This window comes from Rhinolophus hipposideros (genome assembly GCF_964194185.1).
Source record: "Rhinolophus hipposideros genome assembly, chromosome: 4".
In the NCBI taxonomy this organism is placed as follows: Eukaryota; Metazoa; Chordata; class Mammalia; order Chiroptera; family Rhinolophidae; genus Rhinolophus; species Rhinolophus hipposideros.
In genome coordinates this window covers 63,477,282-63,500,977 of record NC_138050.1, presented here as the reverse complement: position 1 = coordinate 63,500,977, position 23,696 = coordinate 63,477,282, and the positions used below count along the sequence as shown (strand labels likewise).

The 23,696-nt window shown below is 44.0% G+C and overlaps 1 protein-coding gene across 3 annotated transcripts in view; it reads left to right on the top strand.

Annotated features, from left to right (window-relative positions):
- The first annotated feature begins 2,531 nt into the window (after positions 1 to 2,531).
- Positions 2,532 to 23,696, top strand: part of FARP1 (FERM, ARH/RhoGEF and pleckstrin domain protein 1) — a 263,226-nt gene continuing 242,061 nt past the window's right edge. The window contains exon 1 of one of the 3 annotated variants that reach the window (XM_081047178.1): positions 2,532 to 2,937. The gene's annotated coding sequence lies outside the window, so the exon portion shown is untranslated. The remainder of the gene's footprint in view (positions 2,938 to 23,696) is intronic. The other 2 variants (XM_081047179.1, XM_081047181.1) reach the window with 2 other exon arrangements.

The following is a 23,696-nucleotide window of genomic DNA, read 5'->3' as shown; positions in this document are numbered from 1 at the left end:
AACATCACTTTTCTAGTTTTTTGTGAGTTCTACATTTTTTGTTTTTAGTTGTGAAGTATGGTGCGACACCTTGCTTGCTACACAGTGTACTAGCAAGAACAGTGGACTAGCAAAAACAGCGCCTGAGAGCTTGTTAGTAATATATAGGATCAATCGTACTAAACCAGATTCTTCATTTTAACAAGATCCCCAGGTAACTCATATATAAAGTTTCAAAAGTGCTGTCTACAGTTGTTCTCAAACCAGGCTACGCATTGGAATCACCTGCAGACCTTTAAAAATACTGATGCTTGGGTCCCAACCCAAGAAATCCTGATATATTTGGTGGGAAGCCTGGGCAATGAGGTTTTTAAAAAAATCTTAGGTGAGGGGGCAGCCAGATGGCTCAGTTGGTTAGAGTGCAAGCTCAACAACAGGGTTGACGGTTCAATTCCCACATGGGCAAGTGAGCTGTGCCCTCCGCAACTAGATTGAAGACAACAGGCTGCCGCTGAGCTGCCAGGGGGGTGGCTGGATGGCTCAGTTGGTTAGAGTGTGAGCTCTCAACAACAAGGCAGGATTCCAGTTCAGTTCCCCACCTCGGATGGTTGGCTGCGCCCCCTGCAACTAAGATTGAAAAGGGCAACTGGACTTAGAGCTGAGCTGCTCCCTCCACAACTAGATTGAAGGACAATGACTGATGGGTCCTGGGAAAACACAGTTTCCCAATATTCCCCAATAAAAAAAAAATTTTTAAAAATCTTAGGTGATTCTATGAATTTGAGACTGGTTATCCTAATACAGCAGTAGGTTTCAAAGTGTGGGCTCAGCACTATCTGGGAACCCTTAGAAATGCAAACTCTCAGTCCCCCACCTCAGACCTGACAGGATAGGTGTAATTAGCACCCCAGCTTATCCTAATGCACAAAAGTTTGGAGAACCTGATAAGGTAGGTCTGGAGTGGGGCCCAAGAATTTGAATTTCTTAAAGTTTCCAGGAGCTGCTGCAGGTCTGAGAACCACTCTTACAGAATCACGGGCCTAAGACCTTTGATGTACAGTTATTTTTGAGCCACACAGCTGGTTAGAACAGAGCCAAGCCAAGCCTGGCACCCCATTGTTGCTCTTCAAACACAGACTACCTACCTGCTGTTTCTTCCTAGATCTGAGGCCTATAACGGACCTCTTCCACCTTCACCAAAAAAGCGTTAAAAAAGTATACATATCAGTATCTCATACTCAAACCGTGTCTTTGCCTCTCTCCAGAAACCACTCCCCCTAGCTATCCACAAATAACCCCACACTTCTAATGGCCCCTGTTCTTGTGTCAGCTCACTCTTTGTCCAACGGGCCCCTGCACTGCTCCTCTTCATCTCCGGGGTCAGTTCTGACCTCTCCCATGAAACCTGCACTCCTGGCTTGAGGTCAGGGAACTCTTCTAAGTTGCAAAATGACCGGGGTTCCGGAGCCAACGGCCTTCGGAGGCAGATGCCCACTGACCTCGGTATCTAGCAGGAGGTCGCTTTCATTTCTAACCTGCTGCCGCCCACCTTTCCCCTCCACGAATAGAGCGACAGGAAGAGCGAGTGAGAACAGGGCTGCAGGAAGGGGGAATGGAGATGGTTAAGAGGGCAGCTCCCAACTGGAGGGTGGGACAGTGACTGTTCCCTTTTAGGTCCTGCCTCCCAGGTCCTGAATCTTGCTCCGGCTTTTATCGAGTTTCGGAAACCTAGAAGGCGAACAAGAATCTGCAAACCAGCTTCTAACCTATTCCATGCCTTTCTTTAGGAGAGGGGAGTGTGTGTGTGTGTGTGTGTGTGTGTGTGTGCGTGTGTGTGTGTGTGTGTGAGTGTTGGGGGGTGTGTGATTGTCCCGGGATTCACTGGGGTTGAGGACACGGCCCTGGCTGGGGGATAAAAAGGGGAGTGGGAACTGCCCCTCTGAGGTTAAGTCCCTCTCAGCTCAGGGTGGTGCTGGAAGCCCGCTAGTATGGACTGGGGAGAGAGGGGTACTCGTAGGTCCCTGAAAAGCGCCGCTCTCTGAGCGACATCGTCAAGTCGTAGGTGGGCACACCGGCGGAGCCCCCCCTTGCGTGACCTCAACAAGCGACCTGCAGAGTCCGCGCTACCGATCGCCCTCCAGCTGCTCCAGGTTTCTCCCGGGCGCTCGTCTCCAGCTCTCCTTAGGTCGCTTTCAACCACAGCAGCAGAGCTGGTGTGTCCCTGGTGGCGCAGCGCACTCACCAGCGCTTCCAGCGCTGGGTTCGGTGGCGCGGGGCGGTGAGCCGGGATTTGGGCCCTAGGAACAATTGAGGCACAAATCGACGGTGGGCTTGCTGGGATCCCGGAGCAGCGCTCCGGGAGGGCGGCCCCTCGGCACACCTGCCCCCTGGGCGGGGCGCGCGGGCGCGCAGGTCCAGGGCCCGAACGCTGGAGGGGGCTGTGGCTCTCCCGCTGTCCCCACGGCTCCGGCGGCGCGGCGCCCCCGCTCCCCCCGCCGAGGGGCCGGCCCAGGCCCGGGGAGGGGCGCGACCGCCTTCACTTCCCGCTCGCGGGTCTCGGAGGCGGCGGGTCCCGCGCGGGCGCAGGACTGCGGGAGCTCGGCTGGGGCGCGGGGCGGAGACACAGCCACCGCCCGCTTTGCGCCGCTCCTCCCCGCTCCAGTGGCGCTCGGCCGGGCGTCGAGGCGGCCATGGCGACCCTGAGTGCGCTCCCCACCCACCCCTTCTGCTCCGCCCTCCCCTCCGCCCCGCGCCACCTTTGATGGCCAGGACCTCGGCCGGCCACCGCCAGCCCTGCTCGCGCGCTCGCGCAGCCGCCGCCGCCGCCCGCGGGTATTAATAGCCAAGCGCCCCCGCCGCCAGCGCAGCTCGGAGCCACCGCGCCCTCTGCAGCCGGGGGCTCGGAGCTGCTGAGCCAGGAGGCCGGGAGTAGGAGCCGGAGCCGCCGGCGCCGCGGAGGTAGGAGGCGCGCGGGGAACAATGACTGCGGCGGGGTGGGCGGGCGGCAACTTGTGCGAGTCCTGGCGCCCGGAGCTGACCTACCGGGGGCGCGGGTGGAGGTGGTGCCCGCAGGAGGCGGGCGGCGGGCGGCGGTGCGCGGTCGGCTCTTCCTTCTAAGGCGGGAGAGCCGCCCGCCGGGCCCCGGGCGGGCTGGGCAACAATAGCAGGAGCTCGGGCCTCCGGGCTCCCCACCGCCCTTGGCACCCTGGTCACCTCCGAGGACTCAGGCTGCCCGGCCCCGCGCTCGTCCCCTCTCGCTTCCCCCACCCGAGGCGCCCTGCCCCCTCTTCCTCCCATCTCACCCAGCACGGTGACAGCGCTGGACGCTGCTTCCAGACCTCCGGCCGCAATCTCTGCCCCCGAGGCAAATCGCGGGCGGAGAAGGTGGCCTCTCGTGGGTGCCAGCGCTCCGCCTGGTGCCCGCAGCTTGCCCACGCGTGGCACGAGGACCCCGGTGGGTGACAAAGAGGAACACACCCTCTGACCAAGTTAGATTTTTGTCTCTCGTTACTGCTTGGCTTTATGGAGAGCAAAGTTTTGTGTTTTTTTAAAGCAAAGGGCACAGATTTTTGTGGTGAGCATTTCCAAACAACTTCTGATTGCGGTTTTACGATTTAATTCCGGAAACTTTAGCTGTGTGATGATCCGGCCAGACAAGAGAGAGAGAGAGAGAGGGAGAGAGAGAGATTAGAGAGATTGATTTGAGAAGGAAAAATGAGTTCCCCATAATGAGTCTGAATTTTGTTTATAGAAGTTGGAGCCCAGCGGCTGTTGGGGATCTCCCCAAAAGGAGAGAGGTGAGGCTCACAAAGAAATGAGGACCCAGGTATCACATCAGTCCCTTGCGACGTGGAGAGGTTGCCTCTCATCTGGAACAGTTTAGCGGTCTCGGTCTGTCTCAGCCTTGTGGAGTACCACGGTGGCCTCCGGCTGTTTCATTTTATTACAGTTGTTAATGTCCTTGTTAGTTTCCCAGGTTTGACTTGTTCAGCCTGGCCTTCCCCCGTTTCCTTGTTCCCCTGAGCGATGGCTTTTGTTGGACCTCCATGTACCCCTCCCAGCAGGTAGTGTCTTTGGGGAGCCAAATCCTGGCCTAGCATTGAGTTATGTTTGATGTGCTTTGCACGCGGTGGCTTGCCAAGCCCATTTCAGAACATTCTCCAGCATTGTCTTGCTTTTCTTATTCGGTCTAAACAGGAGAGGAGGTTGAAAGGTCTTTTTGGTCCTGGGAGCTTTGGGGGAGTTGCCTTCATTGTTCCGAGCCGGTGGGTCCTTCTGAAGTCTCCTGTCTTTGGCTTTCCCCCCTCATTCCACAGCCTTCCTGCTGGAGGTTTATCCTAAGCCTTTCCCAAGGGTTGCTCTTCTGGGTTTGACAGTTTGTGATGATGCACTTCATAGGTGGGTTCAGCCTCCACGTGGCTCACTTTATATTCCTGCAGCATCATTCTGCAGCAAGGCACCAATATTGGAGTTACTCCAAGCACAACGAAACACTGGTGTTTTTAGAATGTCTGGCTAATAGATTTGCTTCTGGGTAAAATAAATAGACACATTATTGGCCAGTGGCTGGTTTGATGGGTGAAGTGTTGGGGGAGATAGTGATGCCTTCCCAGCCCTGGGCTTCCCAGAATCTCGTTTCTTTTATGCAGATGGGAAACTTGAAATACTTGGTGATGACGTAGTTGTGCCCCCACGGGCCAGAGTCTGTAGGGCCCGCCTGTGGGTTTGGGTGTGGTTTTTCATTTAGGATTTCTGTCCCTGAAAGGAATCCTGGAGTTCTGTTTATAATGCACCTTTTCACCTTGATGGTATCTTCCTGGAATTTATACACAATTTAATTCTTTGGGTCACAATAGAATACTAATGCTACTCTCTAACCAAATTTACCATTAGGAGACTTAAAAACCTATCCTAGATAATTTTCTTCTGGTTTATGGCAGTTATTCCATAATTACTTGTATCATAAAACTAGAGAATCTGGGTGTATGTTTTTGTTTTGCTCTTCATGAAAGAAACTGTCGAAGGAAATGGCTTTTTAAGAGGTAGGAATTAAATAGAATATGGAAAGGTTCCCTTTTTCCTCCAAAAAAGTGGAATTCAGCCTCTACATAGAAGAATTTAATTCATTTGGAAAATGATACATATTTATGAGGTTGGTACTTGTGATAAAATCAAAACAGCAAACCTTTTTCCATCCTAGAGGAGGTTAGAGAACACTGGGGGAAAGAAAAGAGCCTAGTGTTTGCATGCTGAACCCTCTAGGAAAGATGGCACGGTGTCCTTAACAGGATGAGGGAAGTTTTAGGGATTTGTAGGTTCTTGGCTAAGTACTTTGATAACATGGTGAACGGTGCATTTTAAACAAACCCTTTGTAACTGACCTTGCTTATTGCAGAGAACTGCCTAGTACTTTGAGGAATTCACTTTCTCTTCTAACTGAAGATGCTGCAGATAAGAGAGGGGCACATATAATCCCAAAATACAGTCGCTTGAGTCCTTTTTACTTTGGGTGTACAGGTATTCCAAGTGTTGATTACCACTGCCTAGGAGGGTAGGAGGTAGACTTTTAGGTTCCTATGGCTGTGTCTCTTCTATTGTTTGGTGCTTTCATTTGAAAGGAGGGCTCCTCAAGTCTGGTTATTGAATGGGAAGTGGTGGATCAATTTCTTTTCTTTCTTTTTAGAGGTTCGAGTTTCTGCTGTGGCCTTACTTCTTCATAGCCCATGCGCCCTCTGTTTCCGCCAGGTTTCTGCGTTAACCGCTTCCACGTGTCCAGGAAGATCAGAGCCCAACAGTTACCATTTACATTACTTGAAACACTGATTTCTCCAGGCCTTTTATGCCAAATGCAACTTTTGTTTTTAATCAAGAAGCCCCCAGAAAAGGTTTATTTTAAAGTGGAGGAACTGGCTTTTTATAGGCTGCCCTTGTCCTGATTTAAGTCAGTTAAAAATATTTTGCCAAGTGGATATTTGAGCAAAAGTGAGCAATTGATACATATTAAATACGTGCCCTTAGTGTTTGATATTTGTGAAATAAGCCAGGGGACCATGGAATCCAATGTGACTGAGACTGAGTGCATGCTTAGTGCTGCTTTGAAACTCAACTAGAACTGCAACTTTCATATTTTCGTGTGGGATGGAAATTTTAGACAGACCGCAAGATTGGCAGTGAAGTTAACGTGAGAATTCGTCATTTATACTGAATGAATTTCATGTGTAAAATTGTCATGTTTGTGCATGTATTTTCAAACAGAACTGCAGGCCAAACTAGATTGCCTTTAACTATTGCAATATCTATTTATATCTGTTACAATAAGATTCCTTATCACTTTACATGTAGAATTGGCTTTCCTTAAAGGTATCTTATAAGAGAAGTCTTATAAATCCAGTAGTATGATGACTTTCATTTTTTATTCTCATCCTATTAATTCAGGATTGAGTATAGTGCGTGGCACATAGCAAAACCTTGGTAAAATACTTGTTGAGTGCATGAATAAACCTAGTTTCGATGTCTTTTCAAGATAATCTTTAAGGTTCTTAAGGGACATTTGATATTAGCACTGATAAGTTACTGCTCCGGGAATTTGAAAATTCAATATTTGATTTTAGTTGTTTCATTCTAATTAAAAATTTTAAATTATCTTTTAAAGCTGGGTAATATTGTAAAAAGATACAGGTTCATTAAAAAAAAAATTAGACAATAAAAGCATGAAAGTAAAACTTAGCTGAAATCCTACCACCTACCATTCAGTCTTACCGTTAATACTTTGGAGCCTGTTGTTTTTATACGTCCTTCTCATTTCTTAGCCTCCCTCACATTTGACATTATTATTGTTATTTTATGTAGTTCCTGTCTATATAGGTTTAATGTGCTCACCATGCCTTCTTATACAATGAAACTTGCTTCTGTAACAATTTTCCTTCTTCCCGAGAGATATTTTTTACAAGTTCCATTAGTGAGCCTCTCTTGGTGGTAACCTCAGCTTTCTTGTACCCTTAAATATATCTGTTCTTGTCTGTGGCCATACCACCCCCAACGTGCCTCATCTCATCTGATCTCAGAAGCTAAGCAGAATCGGGCCTGGTTGGTACTTGGATGGGGGTTAAATACCTCTGCTCTTGAGTGTCAGATTACCCAGGTGAGCAATTCTGGATTGTTGCTCCTGTATCAGTCAACTGTGTTTTGGTTCCATTGTCAGCTGTCAGGCTCAGAGTTTTTTTGTAAATAGCCTGTCTTTTCTCTCTGGTTGCCGATCCTTTGGAGTTCTGCAGTTTCACTATGTCTAGGTATAATTTCTCTTCTCCTTTACTTTTATCCTTCTCTCCTCCTTGTACTCCTCACCCCTTCTTCCCCTCTGCTCCTTCCTCCTGTCATCTTATCCTCTCATCTATTTTCCAAAGTGTTCCATTTTACATTCCCACCAGCTATGTATGAGCCTTCCAGTTACTATAACCCTCACTTAAAATTTTTTTTGTTTTCATTTTAGCCGTTCTGCTGGGTGTGTGATGGGTGGGTCTGCTGGGTGGTTTAATTTTATATTTTATCAGTGACTAATGATAGTTTTTCATGTGCTTATTATTGACCATTTGTATATCTTCTTTTGTTGTGTCTAATAAATCTTTTGTCTTTTTAATTTCTTTGGCTGATTGTTTTATTTGGCTTTTGACTGTAATTGACATATAATAAATGACACGTACTTAATGTCATGTTATAGTTGTAGGAGTTCTTTAACGTATATTTTGGATATACGTTTTTTTGTTAGGTCTATGAATTGTGAATATTTTTACCCCGTCTGTTTTTTTAACCTTTTCATTTGACAATGGTATCTTTCGAAGAGCAAAAGTTATTAGGAAAACATTGTACATGATTAATTATTGGATTTATTAAACGTCAGGGAATTTACTCAACTTTGGAAAAAAGAACACACTTTTGTATGTAAGGCATAGACTAAGATTGTTCTGTTCAAGAGGTGAGACTCCATTTACTTGAGGATGATGGAGCTTTGTTCTTTCCTAACTAAAACTGAGTTAAAAGACATAAAAATGAAAAAAATTTTGCTTACTTTGAGAATTTGGGGAAATCGGCGTTTAAGATGATGATCAAATATTTCTAAAATTTAAAATTGAGTTGTGTTTGTTGTTTAGCACACAGAAGGACTATGGGAAAGAAATATTTTTGAAATGAATTAAAAAGAAAAATAATGAGCCCCTGGGTAAAAACATGATGTAACATTCTAAAAGGAAGTCAGCGTGAGACATATAGGTGGTTGTAAATGGCTCTATAGTTCCGTTTTGGAAAGAATTATGTTTTATTATCTGTGTATTCTCATTTTCTGAACCAAATAACAAGTATTGTCAGATCAGAAAGTATGTTTTCCTAATTTTTGTTTTTCCTGCCCATAGAAGGTAAATACATAGTGGTTGGTTTGAATTAAAATTTGTGTAATGAAAAATCCTGTGCCATTTTAGAGTATGAAGTTAGAGGGTGGTATCAAAAGTAACAAGGGTTGGGAGTATAGGCATTGAAACCAGACGTATCTACCCTTCTGCATCATTCATCTTTGGGATTTTGGGGAAGTTATTGGTGCTCTTTCCCTAAACACTCAAGGGGACCTTTATGAGTGTGCTTATCTTTTAGTACTATTAGGATGTCTCACTCACAGCAGTTTAAGCCACCAAACATTTACCTGCCTCAAGTAATCAGACGGGGCTCTCCATTGGGTGTCTCAGGTCACAGTGTGATCAAGGACCCAGATTCTTTCTGTCTTTTCCCCCTGCCACTCCCAGCATATTGCTTTTTGTACTCGGGTTTGTTCCGTAGTGGTTCATGAGACTGCTGTAGCCTGATAAGCTCATGGCTACTGCAGCTCCAAGGTCATACTCTCATACACTTGGTGTTGTCAGGTCCGTCACTGCACGGGCTTCTTCAAGTTCCTTTTGCCTTTAAGGAAAATGCTTCTCAGAAGCCTCCAGCATCTGGGAGGTAGGTCTTTGAAGGGAGTTCTGGGGAATATTATTTGTGCTCTTAAAAAGAGATCCAACGACTAGACCCAATGTGATGTCTGGAATCGCAGCAGCCATGCGTGACTAGCCCTGGGACAAAGACAGGGTGGAGCTGAAAGATGGAAACCAGAGTTCTCGTCGGCATCCCTGATTCTCATCTTCCTGCACCTGGAGCTTAGTATAAGAAATCATAGTACATTTAGTATACTAAATAATAGGACTATGGACTTAATGTACCAAACAATAAGTTTGCTGACTTTCTAATTTTTTTGTGGTCATCCAGCCCATCGTATACATTGGTTGGAAGACGTTATCTTCCATCTGCCATCCAACATTACCTATGAGAAAATGGGTTTCTACCCATTCATTATGTGGAAAGTGACTGTGATCATATCAAATTGCTGTGTGAGATGAACTAGTTTTAAGGCCTTTAGATAGTTGATAATATGTGCAAATCTTGCCACTAAGTCAACATGAATTTTACTTTTCCTTTTAAGGCAGCCATGAAGGACATTGGCTTGAAATTGACCATTTGGTGGTTTGGATTACAGGACATACTTGAGATTAGTGTTTCATTTCTTTTAAGAAAAAACATGATGGCAGTGCTTACCATTTCTGTCAACCTAGAATGGCATATATTTGCACTGTTAATATTGCTTAGGAGATTTATGAAGACCTTATTAATCAGAAATTAGTATCTTCCTGCACAGTCCTACCTGAGCTTTTGGTTCTCTGGCATCGAATCTTATTGGGGGCCAGTGTTAACCAGTGGAGTGAGCTCCTTGGAAATGTCAGGATTTGGGGGAACCAGAAGTGTACCAAATTAGACAGATATTTGTGACTCTGTAAAGTTAAATGATTTAATAATAAATAACCTAAACACGAATCCAAGCAAATAAATGGAATGTCAAATATCCAGGTGAACAAATTACAGAATACAGAGCAACAGTATTCCTATCTATTGTCATTTAATTGACATAATTTTAAAAAAGAAATCTGGGTGTTCCAACCCCCCCTTACTATCATGATGACCAACCGACCAGGTAATTTGGATTTTTACTGCCGTTTTATTTTTACGTCAGTTTGCGTAAGGGCTTATAAAGTCGACAGACGTTTATTTGCATATGTATGTTGAATATACTGGTCACCATTGGCGCCACAAATATAGGGCTCAACTCCTGCGCTCAGTACGGCATCCAGGCTGGATGGTAGCTAGACAGTTCTAATAATAGGTGGAACATGATGAAAGCTTTGTAAAAGGTACTAGTAACGGTGGAAGTGTTCAGGACACTAAGACATTGGGTTCTGGTTGGACGATGTAGCACTTGCGTTGAGCTTTGAATAAAGAAGTGTTTTTTTGTTTGCTCGCTTGTTTGTTTATTTTAATGTTCACTTTGTAGTGTGTTTATGGGAACAGGAGTAGAAAAGTCTTCATATATAAAACAGAAAGTCCCAATCCCTCGGAATCCTGCCATTCAGATTATGAAAATCAAAACATGGTTTATGTCTCTTTGACTTTGGCATATTTGTTATATTTCCAGTGTTTTTTCCCTGTGTATACAAATATACACTTTTTAAGAGTTGGGAGAATGATGCGTGCATGCACGTGGAGATGCCACTTTCCCCCCCTCAACACTAAGTTTTTCATACTGAGTTTTCCTTGAAAATGTTTAATGGCTGTGCAATAGTCCATTGTGTGGCTCTACATTCTGTATTTAACATTATCCTTGATTGGTCATTTTTATGTTTGTAGTATTTTGCTGCAGTTACTATCTGTACATAAATCTATGGAAGGAAGGTCTCAAGATTCCTTCTTGTAAGGGATGGAAGCCTGGCTTGAGCCGCAGGAGGCAGAAGAGGAATTTCTTAGCTCTTCATATCAGGTGCAGAATGACAGAGCTGGGTCTGGTCTCAGGCATAGAGACCTGGAACCAAAGAGTCCCACCTCTGTGGGGTTTCCCTCCCAGTGTCCAGTCTGCCAGCCGAAGCTGGGTATCAGCTTCATTTTTCTGGTTATCTTCGCCACTGGCATTCTGGGTGGGACAGTTTGATGGAGATGGTGGCGGTGGTGGTGGTGGTGGTGGGGGCTCTCCTGAACATTGTAGGAAGTATAGCATCTGTAGCCCTTCCCTAAAAATTCAAGTAGTCTCAGTCATCCTGGCAATGAATCACACCGCCACACGTTTTCAGGTCCCGTGGAAGAAGCGTTCCTGCCGCTCCTACTTTGATCGGGAATCACGTAGTGGAATTTGAACCCCCTATCCCCACCCCCCAGGGAAGGACTCCTGTTTAGGCCAGATGAAGGACCACTCTTGCACTGGGTGTGTGTGTGTGGAGGGAGGGGCGTGTATAGGATGGTGGGCAGGACGAGACTGTGCCCAGACAACAGTCACTTTTCCAGATGAATAGGATTGAAAAATACAGGGAGAAGAACTTTCCTGAGGGAAGGACCAGCAGGGAAGGCAAAGGCAGAAATATAAAGGAAAGGCCTCTTTCCCAATCCGCCCCCCCCCAACCTCCAGCACGGCTCAACAAATTCATGATCAAGTCAGTGTTGATGTCTGTGCCAAGAGCAGTGCTTCTACCTGACGACGATCCCTTGCGAGGGGTGTCATAAGTCATTTGTCACCCGTTAGATATTATCCTTGTAACAATGTGCTCTCACTCATAGTCAGATATGCTTTCAGAGTGGGAAAAACAGGTCGAGTGACAGCTTGCCCAGTGTGTTTCCAGCATAACTGGCCTAAATCTGGAGGTTGAGAAAGGCCCAAAGGACGGCAGGAGCCCACCAAGTAGGCTGAAAGGGCAGGTGTGCATACTGCTTTATTTTCTTCTAACTTACGAAGCATGTTACCTGCCCCCTTTTATGTTGTTGGTCAGAATCACTTAGTAAGCAATAGCGGTAGTTCCTTGCAGCCTTAATCCATCCTCAGCAAATAAGGTCTTTTTGTGACAGTTCCATATGTTGAGAGGGAAGATGCCCTGTTTGTGACATATCTAAGTCTTGGCCATTTTCCAAAGCCCCAGTTAAAGTAGTGTCTATTTCTAAATACCATTGGCCTACCTTTGATATAATGCACACAGGCACTGGAGAGCTCAGAGGGAATGCTGAGGAAATACGGCAGCGAGGCCCGTGGGCGTAACTGATGTCATGCTCACACTGTCCTGCGTGGTCAGTTACTCCCCGATGTGTGGATTTTGCCTTTGCTACCAGAGTTAGTGCCTAGAGGTTAGGGACCATGTCACAAACTTCTATTACTCTATCTTCCAGGTACTTAAAAAGAACCTTTCTTTCTTTGATGGCTTAATGAAAGTCTTATCACAGGCTCATAGGCAGCTGAAAAATCAGAACTCATTAAATTCTCAGTATCTTCACAAGTTAGAAATTATAAGACTGATCTTACTGTTAACAAAGAGCACCTTTCATACGGTACGCTCTATTCTTGACATTCACATCGGGGAACAAAACAGACTAAAGACTCCTGTCTTAAAGGGGAATGTACGAGTGTGACTGTGTGTGTGTGAGATACATATACATATATATGCATATATATATACATGTATATATATATATATATATATATATATATATATATATATATATATATATATATTTAAGGAAGGTGCAGCTTACAGTGGCCCATGCGGGGATCGAACTGGCAACCTTGGTGCTACCAGCACCATGCTCTAACCAACTGAGCTAATTGGCCACCCCAATATATATGTATATTTTTTTGGTCCAAATTGAGACGTTTTGGATGCTGAAAGGAAAAGCTAACTGCATGGGATGCCAGAACAAAAGGTGTCTAGTGGATGGCCACCCTCATGCTCATAGATGGAGTGCCCCATGTTGGGGGGTGGCTGATTTTTCCCAGAGGCCATCAGACAGATTCCTTTGTCTGGGAACACATACAGCTCATCTCCTATGACTACAGGAATCAACCCCACCATTCACTCACCCAGCAAATATTTATTGAGAACCTGTGCAGTTCTACTGTGTTTCCTTGAAAATAAGACCTAGCCAGACCATCTGCTCTAATGCGTCTTTTGGAGCAAAAATTAATATAAGACCCGGTCTTACATTATATTACATAAGACCAGGTCTTATATCATATATATAAGACCCGGTATTATAGTATATTCTGTTCTATTATAGTATATTATATAAGACCCAGTCTTATATTATAGTAAAATAAGACCAGGTCTTACATTAATTTGTAAGGGGACCGGGATGTGACTGGAACCCAAGCTCCAGAACCCTTTCAGAAGCAAAGGGTCTGTTGTCCAGGAAGGTCGGGTGCTGAAACCCCTTAAACCTGCCTTGAACCCTGAATTGGGGAGACAGACTTGAGCCTTGCCTCCTCTGTCCTTGCCAGTCGACTCACAAGCAAAAGCCTTTTCTCAAAAGCAGATGTCATAGTATTGGCTTCTGTGTGTGTTGGGCAGTGAGCCCTTGTTCAGTAATAGACGTCGTTTTGATTTCTCACGGGCAAGTACCCAGAATTAGAATCCTCACCAGCATTTGAATGTCAGTGATTTTTATTTTAGCCATTCAAACAGGTATGTTATGGTTTCTCTGCATGGTTATGTTTATTTTGTAAAACAAAATATGCAATGAAAACACCTCTACAAGGATTTTAACCAAAGACATGACTAAATAGTTTCCTGGACTACCTCACAGAGGCTTACCAAGGTCTGTTGGCTCCCTGTTTGTTGAAAGAGGTAGATCAAAAAGAACAATTGTGTACATAAAACCTGAGGCCTAGAACGCAACATTGCCAGCAAGAAATAGATGTAAACAAGATGTCAGTCCTATAGGTGTGTCATGCGGGTTGTCATGTGGGGTCTCTTGTCCCGCTCCCCACAAAAGAATGCAGGAGGCCAAAAGGGAACACCCACAGAGCCATAGATAGGGGAGTCATACCGCTCTAATCTCGCTGGGGGCTGGGTTGGAGACATAGGAAGCAGGAGCCACTGTATGATCTGTAATCTGCCGTCCACTTCTCTGCCATCCGACCCCGCTTGCTAACTGCAATCCCCGCTTGCTATCTCAGCCACGGCAGTTATATTAGTGACTAATAGCTAACCGGTAACAGCTGATGGCTAACCAGTCACAGCTGATGGCCATTTACTACCTGAGCCAGCACCTTTCCACGTGAGGCCGAGAGCCTGGAAACTGCTCTCTGGGACTCTGTCCCCACAAGGTGCTTATCTCAGAGACCTGAGAGGGTATATAGGTTTGATTTCAGTAACTGTTTTGTTAATTCTCTATAGGAATATACAGAGACAATAATTAAAAGATAAAATTACAGAAGCAACTAAAAGGCAGTGTAGATATGGAGAAAAGAACACAGGCTTCCGGACATGTGTTACTTATCTATTGCTACAAGACAAACTACTCCCAAATTTAGTGACTTAACACATTAGTAAATATTTATTGTCTTTCACATTTCTGTGGCTCAGGACTTTCAGAGTGGCTTAGATGGGCAGTTCTGGCTCAAATGTTTGCAGTAAAGATGTCATCTGGGGCTGTATGATCTGCTTTGAAGGACTCCCATAGACTCCTTGGGCAGGAACTGGAGTGTCCTCACAACATGGCAACTAGCTTCTCCCAGAATGAGTAATTGATGAGGAGACCAAGGTAGACACTGCCATGACTTTTATGACCTAGGCTTGGAAGTCATACACTGTTGTGGGGACAGAGCCCCAGAGAGCAGTTTCCAGGCTCTCGGCCTCGCGTGGAAAGGTGCTGGCTCGAGTAGTAGATTATCATCAGCTGTGACTAGTTGGCCATCAGCTGTAACCAGTTAGCCATTGGCCACTGATATAACTGCCATGGCTAAGTTAGCAAGGAGGATTGCAGCTAGCAAGGTTGGTTGGTTGTCAGGCAGGCAGGCAGGCAGACCCAGAATCTGATAGATCGTGTGGCTCCTGCTTCCTGTGTCTCCAACCCAGCCGCCAGCGAGAATGTAGTTGTTGTATGACTCCTCTATCTATGGTTCTGAGGGTGTTCCTTTTTGGCCTCACCATATCCTGTGTCCTTGTGTGGGGAGTGGGAGCTGAGACCCCGCATGACAAGTGTCCACAGTATTCTAGGTCATATAGGCCAGCTGTGTTTCGGGGGAAGAGACTGCACAAGGTGTGGATGCCAGGAGGCCAGGATCTTTGGAAGCTGGCTACCATAGGATCTGAGGGACCTGTGTTCAAATCCTGGCTTTGCCATCCAAAAGTTGCATGGTCTAGAGCAGGGGTGTCCAAACTGCGGCCCGCGGGCCAACTGCGGTTCATTCTTAATTGGCCCGCAGCAAATTCCAAAAATATATTTAGTTTACTTAAATAAACCAGGTGAGGCAATACGTACTTCACCTCGAGTGAGTGGCCCGGCTGTTTGTGTATTTTACCGCATATGGCCCTTGGTGAAAACCGTTGAAAAACATTTTGACACCCCTGGTCTAGAGCAAGTTATTTCACTTCTGAGTGTCAGTTTCCTTTTGTATTTTAAAAGTGGAGGTAATACCTACTGAAAATATCTATTGAGATACAAATCAAATAGATTCTAAATAACTTGCTTGTATTTCTTAAGATTTGGGATTTGGGGAATTTAAATTTTGTTTTGGGAATTGAAAGTAATATATAAAAAGGGACTGTCTGTCTGGCAGTTTGGAAAAAGCTCATGACATGGTAGGTGTTATTTGTATTATTAAACCATGAAGCTATGAATCTTAACTCTGCAGAGCATGTCAACAAAGATAAACATATTAAGTAATAATTGCATTCTTTTTAGCAAAGGTATTGGTCACAGCTTCTTTTACTTTTTAGATTCTATGTATGTTTGTAATTTTGTTTGTTTTTTTTTTTTGCTTTCTTGAAAGGGGAAATCCAATCATTATAAATTAGCAAAGACCAAATTCCTCAATTAATCTTGTCCTCCGGTGTTTATTGTTAATAATACCTCGCAAATAAGAAATTGAAATCTGCTGTAGTGTGTTGGAAGGACTCCGAGAGACATTACTGATGAATTTAGGGATGTCTGAGAGCCAGTATAAAGGATCAGCTTACTGCATCACCTCCTGTCTACAGTTTTTAGAAAATGCTTACTTGTAAAAGTAATTTTCAAATACGTAAATCAGCAGCACCCTTTGACTTTGTTGGAATAGTCTAGAAAGCTTTCCTTTTTGAAGTGATCATGATGTGGGATAATGTAACTCTACATGTTATGGTGTAACTGACAAGAATGGTGGCTGGAAGAAATCTGGCATCTCCGCCCCATTTTTTTCTCTTTGCCTCCTTTATTTCACCCTTCCCCCTGACCTGACCCCCACCTCCAGTCTGATCTATGCCATGTTCCTAAAAGAAGCCGCGGACGCCCTCCTCCTTCACATCCTCCCATTTCTACACATGCTACTTCCTCTGCTAAGAATGCAAGGGCTTTCTACCCAGTTCTCGGCTCTGATGTCCACCCAGTCCCTGCCCACCTGCTTCCAGAAGCCTTTCCTAAGGCTACGGTCTACTCCCGTGTGCTAAACCTGGACCCTCTGTGTTTCTACCAGTGTGTTTTCTCTCTTCCCCACTCATTTTATGTAATTGAGCACTTCTAAGTCCCAGGCTGAGTTCTAAGTGCTCTATGGGTACAACCTCATTTAATCATCCCAACCGCTCTGATTTTAATCACCATTTTATATCAGAGAAAACTGAGGCACAGAGAGGTGAAATGACTTGCTGAAGGTCACACAGGTTATTAATTGGCAGAGCCAGGAAAGAAGCTCAGGAAGTCTTTCCCCGTTTATTGAGAGCAACTTCCACTTACGTATTTTACACCCCTGCAGTCCCAGTGCCTGGGAAAAATGCCCTGAATGTAGTAGGTGTTCAGTAAACAGCTATTGGAGCTTTACTCTCCTAAGAGGTAAACTTTGTCAGAAATCATTTCTTTACATTTCTTTGTAAAATGTAGTCTCCCCTTGGTCTTCTGCAGCATGATATGGATCTGAGGTTACTGCTAATGCTATTCATTGGCCCTCTGGGGTCTGGGGGTCACCCACCTCTTCTTTTGTGATTATACTCTTAGTTTGCTGCTTCAGATATGGGCACATATGTTTAAAATTCTATGTAAGATATATATGTATGTGCATTGAGAAAAGGGTTTTACCCATGGTTTTCTTTGGATAGGACTCATATGAATGGTTTTTATTTTTTTCTGTGTGTTTTCTAAATTTCCCATAATGAATTTTATTTCTTTTATAATTAGCCGGCCATGTTATTTAACATGATAAAAGTAAACTATTTTTCAGAGATGCAAGAAAAGGAAAACCTTTAAAAAAATTTTTCCCTAGAGATTAAGCTAAGCCTGCCTACATATGTAAATAGCCATGTGAGACATACTTTGGGCATTGCAAATCTTTCCCTGCTGTATTATTGAAACCATCTACTCAGAGATCATTTCCATCTTCCTGGTGTTTCCAAGGCACCTAACAAAGGAGTATAGATGCTTGTGACCCTTGGTGAGAGGTGGTCTTCTAAGGGAGATGGTTATCAAAAGGTATTTCTTTATTCTGGTTTGGAAGTTCAAGGTTGTCTGAGGTCTGTGGTCCAGATCAGCTTTTGTTTCAGAGCTAGAATGATTCATAAGCATGAACTCAGACTCTAGGTAGCATTTGAGATTAGTGATTTCCGAGAGTCAGCGTTATCAGGTCCAAAGTTGGCGGTACACCTCACACCCCACCTGTGGCAGGGAAGTAGCGTTGGGGGAACAGTTGCTTCCCCCAGGTTTGTGAGTAAATTAGCAAAAACTGCAGGGGATAAGAAACTGTCCTGGGGGTTTGATTCCTTTTGTTTAAAAAAGGGCCGTGCTTTACTGCAGGAAGGAAAATTCTGAGACCGGAAGAGGTTGCTTGGTCTTCCAGTCATGCCATGCTGGTTGGGCATCACCTGCCCGTTCATCTTGAGGGTGGGCATCATTCTAGAGCTCCAGTCCCCACTCGCTTTCTTCCCGCAGCTTAATTCAGTGCTAGGAATGGCCATCAGTTCTAAAGACTGAAAAGACAATATGAATAATTTGTCTTCAGGTTGGGAAAGCCTAATAAACCATCCAAACCATCTCCTGAAATTTGCTTGAAACTCTACTGTGTGAGCAAGAAGGGCAAGCAGCACACAGAACACACATTCTGGCTTCTTGGAGTTGAAGCGCCTGATGTGACGTTGTAAGGACTGTGGGTTTCGTACGTGGTACTGTGCCAGGCAGTGTATGTGGCACTTTGCATATCTAGGTATATTTTTTTTATTACTTTTTAAAAAATTAGGGTATATTGGGGACAGTGTCCAGGGCCCATCAGCTCCAAGTCATTGTCCTTCAATCTAGTTGTAGAGGGCGCAGCTCAGCTCCAAGTCCAGTTGCCGTTTTCAAGCTTTAGTTGCAGGGGGCGCAGCCCACCATCCCATGCGGGAATTGAACCGGCAGCCTTGTTGTTGAGAGCTCGCGCTCTAACCAACCGAGCCACCCAGCCGCCCCTCCAGAGGCTCAGGGGCAGCTCGTTGTCTTCAATCTAGTTGTGGAGGGTGCAGCTCACTGGCCCATGTGGGAATCGAACCAGCAACCCTGTTGTTCAGAGCTCGCGCTTTAACTAACTGAGCCATCCGGCCGCCACTGCACATATTTTCACTTAGTCATTTATTCAGTGCGGAAGGTATTATATCTGCATTGTACAGAAGAGGAAACCGAGACTTACACAGCTAATAGGAGAAATCAGGTTTTCCTCCAGTGCCCGCTCTCCTGTGTGGCTCCATTTGGCTTCTTCTCCCAGGACAGCTGTAACTGAGCACCCCGGGGCCAGGGTATCCTGAGATGGGTCCTGCAAGTTCAGGATCAGATCCTGTCTTTCTTTAAAAATTGTGTTAATTTGTTCATCATGAATATTTTTACTTGATTTAAAAAAAATATTCATGGAAAATGATTATCTTAATTATGGGGTGTTTTGGTGCTCCCCTCACTACCCCCCTTAAATTTTGCACCCAAGGTGAGTGGCTCACTTGCCTTCTTGCCTTGGTACCAAGTGGCAAGCAAGCAGTTCTGGAGTCAGAAAGCTGGCAGTTTAATCAGCAGAGGATTTCATCATCATTTTCAGCATTGTAATACTATTTTTTCCTCCTTCAGGGCATTTTGGGGGATGAGTCCAGTCTTAAAGACATATGTTGGCTTCACAATGAAGCAGTGTCACATTTGGTACGTACCTCTGATGGACAGAATTCTTGGTACCATAGGGTGCTCACAGCAGTTTGGCTTTGAGAAACTGAAGCCCAGGTCCGATGAAAACCTGTTAGAGTCACTGTAGCCAGGAAGCTGGGGTTTTTGTAGCTGGTGCTAATGCTTTGAGGTGGGCAGGGACAGGAAAGAGTTCTGCTTTTTAATTGAAGCCATATGATAAAAGATCTGTGAAATGGGTCTTGGCCCGAATACTGATGCCAGCCCTCTGGTAAGTAGGTGCTGTTGGTCATTGGCCTGATGACAGGGGCCAGTGTAGCAATAGGGCTGCCACACGGGCCAGCCTGGTGCAGGGTTATGGCTGGCTGCCTCTTCCCTGCACTGTTGAAGAATGGCTTGGGTTTCCTAAATAGAACACGAGGCTAGCCTAGTGTACTTCACGTTGGAATTGGCTGTGTTTAACTGAGCCTTTAAAAAAAAAGAATGAAACACTGTTTCATGTGTGTATCTCTTTTTAATTGCAAAAATAATAGGTTCGTGATAGAAACTTTGAAAGGTGAAAACGTAACTTGGCAAACGCACCATTGCTTTCTTCATATTCGCCTTATATATATATTTTTTATTTTTCCCTTAATTGAAACAAATTGATTTTATTTTTTAAAGCAGTTTTAGGTTCACAGAAGAATGGAGCGGAAAGGGCAGTGGGTTCTAATACACCCTCTGTCCTCCATTATCAATGTCCGGCATTTAAGCTTTTTAGATTTTTTTAATGTTTAATTTTTTTCAAATTTACAGTATATTGTACATGTTTTGTGAATTCCCCCCTTCCTTTATCTTGCTTCAGTAATTCTTAAATTAATGTGATTAAGGCCGAAGGTCTCCTGGGGTCATTTCCTGTTGACCTTTCTTCAGGGGAATGCAGCTGACCTCACAGTGGGGAGGGGGTGGTCCCCAGATGACTTGCTCTTTGAATATTTATCTTGTGGAGAGTTCCCAGAATGTGCTTCGAAGGATTTACGGGCTATGAGACTCCGCCCCTTCTGTCTCTCTTTTATCACTGGATTTTTTTCCTCAGTGGCATTTGGGGGAGGGGTTTTGGAATCCATTTTCTATTAGAAGTGTTTAGCCTTCCTCACAAGTTAGAAAGAAGAACCGCAGCACTATTTCCAGATCCGTTCTTGAGTGTTAAAGGAAACACCTAATTCTGATGGATGCTTCTGGCTATTAAAATTCCTGTGGGGCCTGCCTGCGTGCTAGCTTGGGGGTAGTGTGTGATTTCCAAGGGATGGGTGTGTGAGAACTGGGAACACGTCTGCCTTCTCAGTGATGTGCGCTGGAATAAAGCTCTTTGTCCTTGTGTACCTGTAGACATGGATTTATTTTGTTCACTTCTGTGTAACTACTGCCTAGCTCAGGTCATGGCCTATTGTCGGTGGTCATTAAATCTTTGTTGCATGAAAGAAAGTGAGACCCTTCCTTTGAGGGGGCTTCTTGGTAAAATTACCTTGAACCCCTCAAACCCAAGTTGACTTCACCAGCTGTTTGACCTCCATGGTTTTTAAAAGCCTTGAATTTATAGTCACAAATTTATGGTCAATCTAAATTTGCATTACCTTATCCCTCAGACACTGTTCGTCTATTTTAGAGTGCCTGTCCTTTAGCTTCTCGACTTCATTTCAGCCTTTCACAGGTACAGGCCTGGTTAGCCTCTAGTAATTTTAGAGGTTCTTTAACAGTGTTCTGTGAATGTCTGAGGCACCTTTGAGATCTTAAAAACAAATACTCATTTAGAGGAAGAGAAAAACGCGGGGCCGTGATATCCTACCTTAGTGGCATTTAACTTAAACTTAACATGGCCTTTTCTAACACTTCTGATTACCCCTCTTTACCCGAAGTCTGAGTAAATGACTGAATTGCTTGATTCTATGAGTAATGCTGTTGGCACCAACTCCAGTAAATAGTCTTTCTTTTACTGAACGGTATACCTAATGGCATTAAGGGGGAGAGGAGGGAAAGAAAGGATCAGGAAATTGGTGTATGAGTATTCCGCCTCTATTAATATTTGTTGATTTGCTGGCCACCTTGGTCAATTACGAGGGAGTGCCATTTGTTTAAACCATATGGACGTTGGTTGAACATCTGGACTCTGTTTACCTTACACTCACTGGGTAGCGTTTCAAGGACTCTTCTTTTGAGAATGGAGGAAACAGTGTTTTAGTTTGAGACCAAAAGAGCCAGAAAATCTGATGTGCTTTTGGTGGGTTTATGCTGAAGTCAAAGTCTCTTGATTCTTCCTAATTGAATTTCTCGATTCTTGGTTTGGACGAGGTATGATCAAACAATATGGTGAATGTTTAAATAAAAAAAATTATTACAGTAGATAACACATCTGCCTCAAATTTACTCCCCCTCACTTCGAACACACTTATCCCATCGTTCTTGTCACTTTCTGAAGCAGTTCTGGAAGTCCACTTTCACAAGCAGCTATCGTAGCTGCTTCGATGTCCTAAATCATTTTGACTTTGGGGAAGAGCTAGAAGTTGCACGTTGCCAGATCCAGTGAATAAGGTGGGTAAGGACACACTGTAATGTTTTTGTTTGACAGAAATTGCCATATACCAGAAGTGATGTATGACACGGAACATTGTCATGATGGAGGATGATTTATGGCACTTTAAAACACACCTTCTCTCACCCGTAGCTCACACCCGACTGACTACACCAAACAAGTTGAAAATTGTCACACACACTGTTACTAAGGTTTGACGCACCACTTCCCATATTGAAGATCCCTGCCTTTCCATTGGATGGCGCTCACTTGGCAGCAGCATTCACCGTGTTTGTTGATTACAATGGAAAGCTTCCCTGTCACACATCGCTTCTGGAATGGCAATTTCTGTCAAACAAAAACATTACGGTGTGTGCTCATCCACCTTATTCACCAGATCTGGCACCATGTGACTTCTGGCTTCTCCCCGAAGTCAAAATGATCATGAAAGGTAAACATTTTGAATTGATTCAGGACATCAAGGCAGCTATAACAGTGCAACTAAAGACACTCATGAAAGAGGATTTCCAGAACTGCTTCAGAAAGTGGCAAGAATGATTGAATAAGTGTGTTCGAAGCGAGGGGGAGTATTTTGAGGGGGATTAATGGCAGTGTGTCTTTTACTGGAACAATTTTTTAAAATTTAAACATGCACCGTATTTTCTGATCACACCTTGTATTTGATTACACAACAGAGGGACACATCTGTAGCCTTCACTTTATATGCATTTTTACCTACTGCTGTGAATCCAGTGGAGGCTTTATTAATGTGTTAGAGAGCTTAGATTTTTATTTAATATGAAACAAGCCCATATTCTTATAATTGTTTCAAGGATTATATAGCATTCTTCGTTGCTGTTGTAGCTTCCTCCTCTGTCATCTCATGTGTATTTTTGCATGAGAGGGAAGTCTGTCTCTCTGAAATAGAGCCAGTCTCTCAGGCCAAAATGTGCAGCAGTTACGATTGTCTAAAGTGAATAATAGGATCCTTCCTTCAATCTTATTCAACTTTAAAATACTGTGATGTTTAGTTTGATTTAAAATTCTACTTTTATTTGAGTCTATTTTTGAGTTTGTGTTATTTATCTTTTCAAAAAGTTTAAATTGTACTGTGGTTTGGCCACATTATGCTGCTATTAAAGGAACTGAAACGTTTTTTGAGAAACATCAGTGCTTTAAGACGAATCGTAACTATTGAAGTGTTAGTAGACATTGCGAACATGCCACTCTGTACTTGGACCCGTGTGTCTTGGTTTTCAACTCCACTAATTCAAAGTTCAAGGCTGTTTGAACTTTATCAGACTGAAGTTTGTTTTAACACCATGATGTGGGAGCAGGGTTTGTTAAGCAAATAGTGAAAATCCAGTTACTTGGGGAAATTTTATGCCCTTTAAGAGAAGAGATTTTTCCAACCCTTTGGAAAGAATCATTCATGATTCTTACCCATTAAAATTAACCCAATGGGACCTTTATATGATAATCTCCCATCATTAAAAAAAAATTATTCCAGAAATATTTTATGCATAGCCAATTAACACAAATGGTAGCATATATGCTATACTGTGTTGTGTCGTGTTCTCTTCACTTAAATACATTCTGAAGATTGTTCTCTATTAGTACATACAGTTCTACCTCCTCCTTTTCATTGGCAGATAATATTCCATTTTATAGGGGTACCTTTAATTACTGGTAAAGTTGTCTGTATTGATAGACATTTACTGGTAAAGTTGTCCCTATTGATAGACAGGAAGGCCTCTGAGCTTCTCCACTCTGGGCTGGATTTCTCTTTGACCTGGTTGTTTTGAATATTTTGCTGTTATAAACAATGCTGCAGTGAAGATTCTTGATGTCTCTTTGTGAGTATATCCGAAACAAAATTCTGGAAGTGGGATCTCTGGTTAAAGGGTATATTTGTTTTTAATATAGATAGATGACCCTCTAAGCATTTATACTCATTTGTTTTACCAAC